Here is a 10,018-nt window from a genome sequence, read left to right as displayed (position 1 = left end):
GCAGTGGTCGAAACATTTGTCGGATGGTCGAAAATTTAGTCGCAGCCTGGTCGAAAAACTAATCGCAGTGCTCGAAAAATAAGACAAGAAGTTGTCAAAAAATTAATCATGGCATTGTCAAAAATATAGTCGCGGTGGTCGAAAAATTACTTGCGGCTTGGTCAAAGAAGTAGTTGCTTCGTTTAAAAGCTTAGTCGCGGCATAACTGAAAAATTAGTCGCAACATGGTCGAAAAATTAGTCTAGGCGGTTGAAAACTAGCCGCGGCATGGTCAGTAAAAAGTTGCAGTGGTCGAAAATAACGTCGTGGTGGACAAAAAATTAGATGCGGTGAGGTCAAAAAGTTTGTTGCTCCGTTCAAAAAATTAGTCGCAGCATGATCGAAAAATTAGAGTCGCGTTCGTCGAAACATCACACGCGACGTTTTCGAAAAAGTAGTTGCGGCTTTTTTGAAAAAATAATCGCAACAGATTCAAAAAATTGTCTAGGCGGTTAAAAAACTAGTCGCGGCACGGTCAGAAAACTAGTCGCAGTGGTCGAATCATTAGCCGCGATGGTCGAAAAATTAGTCGCAGAATGGTCGAAAAGTTGCGGTACGTTCAAAAAAATAATTGCTTCGTTCAAGAAGTTAGTCAAAAACAGTCAAAACATGGTCAAAAAAGTAGTCGCAGCGGTCGAAAAATTAGTCGCGGCTTGGTCAAAAATTTATTCGCAGCAGTTGAAAAATTAGTTGCGGTTTGGTCGAAAAATTAGTCGCGGCATGGTGGAAAAAAATAGTAGAGGTGGTCGAAACATTAGTCACGGCGGTAACAAATAATAAGTCGCGGGATAGTCGAAAATTAGTCGCTGCATGGTCAAAAAATTAGTCGCGTCATAGTCAAAAAAGTAGTCGCGGCGGTCGAAAACACAATCGCGGCCTGGTCAAAAATTTAGTCGCAGCGGTTAAAAAACTAGTCGCGGCACGGTCAGAAAAATAGTCGCAGTGGTCGAAACATTTGTCGGATGGTCGAAAATTTAGTCGCAGCCTGGTCGAAAAACTAATCGCGGTGCTCAAAAAATAAGACAAGAAGTTGTCAAAAAATTAATCATGGCATTGTCAAAAATATAGTCGCGGTGGTCGAAAAATTACTTGCGGCTTGGTCAAAGAAGTAGTTGCTTCGTTTAAAAGCTTAGTCGCGGCATAACTGAAAAATTAGTCGCAACATGGTCGAAAAATTAGTCTAGGCGGTTGAAAACTAGCCGCGGCATGGTCAGTAAAAAGTTGCAGTGGTCAAAAATAACGTCGTGGTGGACAAAAAATTAGATGCGGTGAGGTCAAAAAGTTTGTTGCTCCGTTCAAAAAATTAGTCGCAGCATGATCGAAAAATTAGAGTCGCGTTCGTCGAAACATCACACGCGACGTTTTCGAAAAAGTAGTTGCGGCTTTTTTGAAAAAATAATCGCAACAGATTCAAAAAATTGTCTAGGCGGTTAAAAAACTAGTCGCGGCACGGTCAGAAAACTAGTCGCAGTGGTCGAATCATTAGCCGCGATGGTCGAAAAATTAGTCGCAGAATGGTCGAAAAGTTGCGGTACCTTCAAAAAAATATTTGCTTCGTTCAAGAAACTAGTCAAAAACAGTCAAAACATGGTCAAAAAAGTAGTCGCAGCGGTCGAAAAATTAGTCGCGGCTTGGTCAAAAATTTATTCGCAGCAGTTGAAAAATTAGTTGCGGTTTGGTCGAAAAATTAGTCGCGGCATGGTGGAAAAAAATAGTAGTGGTGGTCGAAACATTAGTCACGGCGGTAACAAACAATAAGTCGCGGGATGGTCGAAAATTAGTCGCTGCATGGTCAAAAAATTTAGTCGCAGCGGTTAAAAAACTAGTCGCGGCACGGTCAGAAAATTAGTCGCAGTGGTCGAAACATTTGTCGGATGGTCGAAAAATTAGTCGCAGCCTGGTCGAAAAACTAATCGCGGTGCTCAAAAAATAAGACAAGAAGTTGTCAAAAAATTAATCATGGCATTGTCAAAAATATAGTCGCGGTGGTCGAAAAATTACTTGCGGCTTGGTCAAAGAAGTAGTTGCTTCGTTTAAAAGCTTAGTCGCGGCATAACTGAAAAATTAGTCGCAACATGGTCGAAAAATTAGTCTAGGCGGTTGAAAACTAGCCGCGGCATGGTCAGTAAAAAGTTGCAGTGGTCGAAAATAACGTCGTGGTGGACAAAAAATTAGATGCGGTGAGGTCAAAAAGTTTGTTGCTCCGTTCAAAAAATTAGTCGCAGCATGATCGAAAAATTAGAGTCGCGTTCGTCGAAACATCACACGCGACGTTTTCGAAAAAGTAGTTGCGGCTTTTTTGAAAAAATAATCGCAACAGATTCAAAAAATTGTCTAGGCGGTTAAAAAACTAGTCGCGGCACGGTCAGAAAACTAGTCGCAGTGGTCGAATCATTAGCCGCGATGGTCGAAAAATTAGTCGCAGAATGGTCGAAAAGTTGCGGTACGTTCAAAAAAATAATTGCTTCGTTCAAGAAATTAGTCAAAAACAGTCAAAACATGGTCAAAAAAGTAGTCGCAGCGGTCGAAAAATTAGTCGCGGCTTGGTCAAAAATTTATTCGCAGCAGTTGAAAAATTAGTTGCGGTTTGGTCGAAAAATTAGTCGCGGCATGGTGGAAAAAAATAGTAGTGGTGGTCGAAACATTAGTCACGGCGGTAACAAATAATAAGTCGCGGGATGGTCGAAAATTAGTCGCTGCATGGGCAAAAAATTAGTCGCGTCATAGTCAAAAAAGTAGTCGCGGCGGTCGAAAAAACAGTCGCGGCCTGGTCAAAAATTTAGTCGCAGCGGTTAAAAAACTAGTCGCGGCACGGTCAGAAAATTAGTCGCAGTGGTCGAAACATTTGTCGGATGGTCGAAAAATTAGTCGCAGCCTGTTCGAAAAACTAATCGCAGTGCTCGAAAAATAAGACAAGAAGTTGTCAAAAAATTAATCATGGCATTGTCAAAAATATAGTCGCGGTGGTCGAAAAATTACTTGCGGCTTGGTCAAAGAAGTAGTTGCTTCGTTTAGAAGCTTAGTCGCGGCATGATGGAAAAATTAGTCGCAACATGGTCGAAAAATTAGTCTAGGCGGTTGAAAACTAGCCGCTGCATGGTCAGTAAAAAGTTGCGGTGGTCAAAAATAACGTCGTGGTGGACAAAAAATTAGATGCGGTGAGGTCGAAAAGTTTGTTGCTTCGTTCAAAAACTTAGTCGCGGTATGATCGAAAAATTAGTGTCGCGGTCGTCGAAACATTTCACGCGACGTTTTCGAAAAATTATTCGCGGCAATTTTGAAAAAAAAACAATCGCAACACATTCGAAAAATTGTCTAGGCGGTTGAAAAACTAGTCGCGGCACGGTCAGAAAATTAGTCGCAGTGGTCGAAACATTAGCCGCGATGGTCGAAAAATTAGTCGCAGAACGGTCGAAAAGTTGCGGTACGGTCAAAAAAATAATTGCTTCGTTCAAGAAGTTAGTCGCTGCTTGATCGAAAAATAAGTCGTGGTGGTCGAAACCTTCGACGCAACGTTGTCGAAAAAATAGTGGCGGCATGTACGCAAAAAATAGTCAAAACATGGTCCAAATTTAGTCGCGGCGGTCGAAAAATTATTGGCGGCATTGTCAAAAAAGTAGTCGCAGCGGTCGAAAAATTAGTTGCGGCTTGGTCAAAAAATTAGTCGCAGCAGTCGAAAAATTAGTTGCGGTTTGGTCGAAAAATTAGTCGCGGCCTGGTGGAAAAAATAGTAGTGGTGGTCGAAACATTAGTCACGGCGGTAACAAACAGTAAGTCGCGGGATGGTCGAAAAATAGTCGCTGCATGGTCAAAAAACTAGTCGCGTCATTGTCAAAAAAGTAGTCGCGGCGGTCGAAAAAACAGTCGCGGCCTGGTCAAAAATTTAGTCGCAGCGGTTAAAAATTTGATCGCGGCACGGTCAGAAAATTAGTCGCAGCGGTCGAAACCTTTGTCGGATGGTCGAAAAATTAGTCGCAGCCTGGTCGAAAATCTAATCGCGGTGCTCGAAAAATAAGACAAAAAGTTGTCAAAAAATTAATCATGGCATGGTCAAAATTATAGTCGCGGTGGTCGAAAAAGTACTTGCGGCTTGGTCAAAGAAGTAGTTGCTTCGTTCAAAAGCTTAGTCGCGGCATGATGGAAAAAAAGTCGCAACATGGTCGAAAAATTAGTCTAGGCGGTTGAAAAACTAGCCGCTGCATGGTCAGTAAAAAGTTGCGGTGGTCAAAAATAACGTCGTGGTGGACAAAAAATTAGATGCGGTGAGGTCGAAAAGTTTGTTGCTTCGTTCAAAAACTTAGTCGCGGTATGATCGAAAAATTAGTGTCGCGGTCGTCGAAACATTTCACGCGACGTTTTCGAAAAATTATTCGCGGCAATTTTGAAAAAACAATCGCAACAGATTCGAAAAATTGTCTAGGCGGTTGAAAAACTAGTCGCGGCACGGTCAGAAAATTAGTCGCAGTGGTCGAAACATTAGCCGCGATGGTCGAAAAATTAGTCGCAGAACGGTCGAAGAGTTGCGGTACGGTCAAAAAAATAATTGCTTCGTTCAAGAAGTTAGTCGCTGCTTGATCGAAAAATAAGTCTTGGTGGTCGAAACCTTCGACGCAACGTTGTCGAAAAAATAGTGGCGGCATGTACGCAAAAAATAGTCAAAACATGGTCGAAATTTAGTCGCGGCGGTCGAAAAATTATTGGCGGCATTGTCAAAAAAGTAGTCGCAGCGGTCGAAAAATTAGTTGCGGCTTGATCAAAAAATTAGTCGCAGCAGTCGAAAAATTAGTTGCGGTTTGGTCGAAAAATTAGTCGCGGCCTGGTGGAAAAAATAGTAGTGGTGGTCGAAACATTAGTCACGGCGGTAACAAACAGTAAGTCGCGGGATGGTCGAAAAATAGTCGCTGCATGGTCAAAAAACTAGTCGCATCATTGTCAAAAAAGTAGTCGCGGCGGTCGAAAAAACAGTCGCGGCCTGGTCAAAAATTTAGTCGCAGCGGTTAAAAATTTGATCGCGGCACGGTCAGAAAATTAGTCGCAGCGGTCGAAACATTTGTCGGATGGTCGAAAAATTAGTCGCAGCCTGGTCGAAAAACTAATCGCGGTGCTCGAAAAATAAGACAAAAAGTTGTCAAAAAATTAATCATGGCATGGTCAAAATTATAGTCGCGGTGGTCGAAAAAGTACTTGCCGCTTGGTCAAAGAAGTAGTTGCTTCGTTCAAAAGCTTAGTCGCGGCATGATGGAAAAAAGAGTCGCAACATGGTCAAAAAATTAGTCTAGGCGGTTGAAAAACTAGCCGCGGCATGGTCAGTAAAAAGTTGCGGTGGTCAAAAATAACGTCGTGGTGGACAAAAAATTAGATGCGGTGAGGTCGAAAAGTTTGTTGCTTCGATCAAAAACTTAGTCGCGGTATGATCGAAAAATTAGTGTCGCGGTCGTCGAAACATTTCACGCGACGTTTTCGAAAAATTAGTGGCGGCATGTACGCAAAAAATAGTCAAAACATGGTCGAAATTTAGTCGCGGCGGTCGAAAAATTATTGGCGGCATTGTCAAAAAAGTAGTCGCAGCGGTCGAAAAATTAGTCGCGTATTGGTCAAAAAATTAGTCGCAGCAGTCGAAAAAATAGTTGCGGTTTGGTCGAAAAATTAGTCGCGGCCTGGTGGAAAAATAGTAGTGGTGGTCGAAACATTAGTCACGGCGGTAACAAACAGTATGTCGCGGGATGGTCGAAAAATAGTCGCTGCATGGTCAAAAATTAGTCGCGTCATTGTCAAGAAAGTAGTTGCGGCGATCGAAAAAACAATCGAGGCCTGGTCAAAAATTTAGTCGCAGCGGTTAAAAAACTAGTCGCGGCACGGTCAGAAAATTAGTCGTAGTGGTCGAAACATTTGTCGGATGGTCGAAAAATTAGTCGCAGCCTGGTCGAAAAACTGATCGCGGTGCTCGAAAAATAAGACAAGAAGTTGTCAAAAAATTAATCATGGCATGGTCAAAATTATTGTCGCGGTGGTCGAAAAATTACTTGCGGCTTTGTCAAAGAAGTAGTTGCTTCGTTCAAAAGCTTAGTCGCGGCATGATGGAAAAAAGAGTCGCAACATGGTCGAAAAATTAGTCTAGGTCAGTAAAAAGTTGCGGTGGTCAAAAATAACGTCGTGGTGGACGAAAAATTAGATGCGGTGAGGTCGAAAAGTTTGTTGCTTCGTTCAAAAACTTAGTCGCGGCATGATCGAAAAATTAGAGTCATGGTCGTCGAAACATTTCACGCGACGTTTTCGAAAAATTAGTGGCGGCATGTACGCAAAAAATAGTCAAAACATGGTCGAAATTTAGTCGCGGCGGTCGAAAAATTATTGTCGGCATTGTCAAAAAAGTAGTCGCAGCGGTCGAAAAATTAGTCGCGTATTGGTCAAAAAATTAGTCGCAGCAGTCGAAAAATTAGTTGCGGTTTGGTCGAAAATTTAGTCGCGGCCTGGTGGAAACAATAGTAGTGGTGGTCGAAACATTAGTCACGGCGGTAATAAACAGTAAGTCGCGGGATGGTCGAAAAATAGTCGCTGCATGGTCAAAAAATTAGTCGCGTCATTGTCAAGAAAGTAGTCGCGGCGATTGAAAAAACAGTCGCGGCCTGGTCAAAAATTTAGTCGCAGCGGTTAAAAAACTAGTCGCGGCACGGTCAGAAAATTAGTCGCAGCGGTCGAAACATTTGTCGGATGGTCGAAAAATTAGTCGCAGCCTGGTCGAAAAACTAATCGCGGTGCTCGAAAAATAAGACAAGAAGTTGTCAAAAATTTAATCATGGCATGGTCAAAATTATAGTCGCGGTGGGCGAAAAATTACTTGCGGCTTGGTCAAAGAAGTAGTTGCTTCGTTCAAAAGCTTAGTCGCGGCATGATGGAAAAAAGAGTCGCAACATGGTCGAAAAATTAGTCTAGGCGGTTGAAAAACTAGCCGCGGCATGGCCAGTAAAAAGTTGCGGTGTCGAAAATAACGTCGTGGTGGACGAAAAATTAAATGCGGTGAGGTCAAAAAGTTTGTTGCTTCGTTCAAAACTTAGTCGCTGCATGATCAAAAAATTAGAGTCGAGGTGGTCGAAACATTACACGCGACGTTTTCGAAAAATCAGTCGCGGCAATTTTGAAAAAATAATCGCAACAGATTCGAAAAATTGTCTAGGAGGTTGAAAAACTAGTCGCGGCACTGTCAGAAAATAAGTCGCAGTGGTCGAAACATTAGCCGCGATGGTCGAAAATTAGTCGCAGAATAGTTGAAAAGTTGCGGTACGGTCAAAAAAATAATTGCTTCGTTCAAGAAGTTAGTCGCGGCTTGATCGAAAAATAAGTCGCGTTGGTCGAAACCTTCGACGCAACGTTGTCGAAAAATTAGTGGCGGCATGTATGCAAAAAATAGTCAAAACATGGTCAGAAATTTAGTCGCGGCGGTCGAAAAATTATTGGCGGCATTGTCAAAAAGCAGCCGCAGCGGTCGAAAAATTAGTCGCGGCTTGGTCAAAAAATAAGTCGCAGCAGTCAAAAAATTAGTTGCTGTTTGGTCGAAAAACTAGTCGCGGCATGGTGGAAAAATTAGTAGTGGTGGTCGAAACATTAGTCACCGCGGTAACAAACAGTAAGTTGCGGGATGGTCGAACATTAGTCGCTGCATGTTCAAAAAATTAGTCGCGTCATTGTCAAAAAAGTAGTCGCGGTGGTCGAAAAAACAGTCGCGGCCTGGTCAAAAATTTAGTCGCACCGGTTAAAAAACTAGTCGCGGCACGGTCAGAAAATTAGTTGCAGTGGTCCAAACATTTGTCGGATGGTCGAAAAATTAGTCGCAGCCTGGTCGAAAAACTAATCGCGGTGCTCGAAAAAAAAAGACCAGAAGTTGTCAAAAAATTAATCATGGTATGGTCAAAAATATAGTCGCGGTGGTCGAAAAACTACTTGCGGCTTGGTCAAAGAAGTAGTTGCTTCGTTCAAAAGCTTAGTCGCTGCATGATGGAAAAATTAATCGCAATATGATCGAAAAATTAGTCTAGGCGGTTGAAAAACTAGCCGCGGCATGGCCAGTAAAAAGTTGCGGTGTCGAAAATAACGTCGTGGTGGACGAAAAATTAAATGCGGTGAGGTCAAAAAGTTTGTTGCTTCGTTCAAAACTTAGTCGCTGCATGATCAAAAAATTAGAGTCGCGGTGGTCGAAACATTACACGCGACGCTTTCGAAAAATCAGTCGCGGCAATTTTGAAAAAATAATCGCAACAGATTCGAAAAATTGTCTAGGAGGTTGAAAAACTAGTCGCGGCACTGTCAGAAAATTAGTCGCAGTGGTCGAAACATTAGCCGCGATGGTCGAAAATTAGTCGCAGAATAGTTGAAAAGTTGCGGTACGGTCAAAAAAATAATTGCTTCGTTCAAGAAGTTAGTCGCGGCTTGATCGAAAAATAAGTCGCAGCAGTCGAAAAATTTGTTGCGGTTTGGTCAAAAAATTAGTCGCGGCATGGTGGAAAAAATAGTAGTGGTGGTCGAAACAGTAGTAGCGGTGGTGGCAAACAGTAAGTCGCGGGATGGTCGAACATTAGTCGCTGCATGTTCAAAAAATTAGTCGCGTCATTGTCAAAAAAGTAGTCGCGGTGGTCGAAAAAACAGTCGCGGCCTGGTCAAAAATTTAGTCGCACCGGTTAAAAAACTAGTCGCGGCACGGTCAGAAAAATAGTTGCAGTGGTCGAAACATTTGTCGGATGGTCGAAAAATTAGTCGCAGCCTGGTCGAAAAACTAATCGCGGTGCTCGAAAAAAAAAGACCAGAAGTTGTCAAAAAATTAATCATGGCATGGTCAAAAATATAGTCGCGGTGGTCGAAAAACTACTTGCGGCTTGGTCAAAGAAGTAGTTGCTTCGTTCAAAAGCTTAGTCGCGGCATGATGGAAAAAGTAATCGCAATATGGTCGAAAAATTAGTCTAGGCGGTTGAAAAACTAGCCGCGGCATGGCCAGTAAAAAGTTGCGGTGTCAAAAATAACGTCGTGGTGGACGAAAAATTAAATGCGGTGAGGTCAAAAAGTTTGTTGCTTCGTTCAAAACTTAGTCGCGGCATGATCAAAAAATTAGAGTCGCGGTGGTCGAAACATTACACGCGACGTTTTCGAAAAATCAGTCGCGGCAATTTTGAAAAAATAATCGCAACAGATTCGAAAAATTGTCTAGGTTGAAAAACTAGTCGCGGCACTGTCAGAAAATTAGTCGCAGTGGTCGAAACATTAGCCGCGATGGTCGAAAATTAGTCGCAGAATAGTTGAAAAGTTGCGGTACGGTCAAAAAAATAATTGCTTCGTTCAAGAAGTTAGTCGCGGCTTGATCGAAAAATAAGTCGCAGCAGTCGAAAAATTTGTTGCGGTTTGGTCAAAAAATTAGTCGCGGCATGGTGGAAAAAATAGTAGTGGTGGTCGAAACAGTAGTAGCGGTGGTGGCAAACAGTAAGTCGCGGGATGGTCGAACATTAGTCGCTGCATGTTCAAAAAATTAGTCGCGTCATTGTCAAAAAAGTAGTCGCGGTGGTCGAAAAAACAGTCGCGGCCTGGTCAAAAATTTAGTCGCACCGGTTAAAAAACTAGTCGCGGCACGGTCAGAAAAATAGTTGCAGTGGTCGAAACATTTGTCGGATGGTCGAAAAATTAGTCGCAGCCTGGTCGAAAAACTAATCGCGGTGCTCGAAAAAAAAAGACCAGAAGTTGTCAAAAAATTAATCATGGCATGGTCAAAAATATAGTCGCGGTGGTCGAAAAACTACTTGCGGCTTGGTCAAAGAAGTAGTTGCTTCGTTCAAAAGCTTAGTCGCGGCATGATGGAAAAAGTAATCGCAACATGGTCGAAAAATTAGTCTAGGCGGTTGAAAAACTAGCCGCGGCATGGCCAGTAAAAAGTTGCGGTGTCGAAAATAACGTCGTGGTGGACGAAAAATTAAATGCGGTGAGGTCAAAAAGTTTGTTG

This window comes from Symsagittifera roscoffensis, chromosome 3, assembly GCF_963678635.1.
Source record: "Symsagittifera roscoffensis chromosome 3, txSymRosc1.1, whole genome shotgun sequence".
Classification (NCBI taxonomy): Eukaryota; Metazoa; Xenacoelomorpha; order Acoela; family Convolutidae; genus Symsagittifera; species Symsagittifera roscoffensis.
This window is presented reverse-complemented; position numbering follows the sequence as displayed.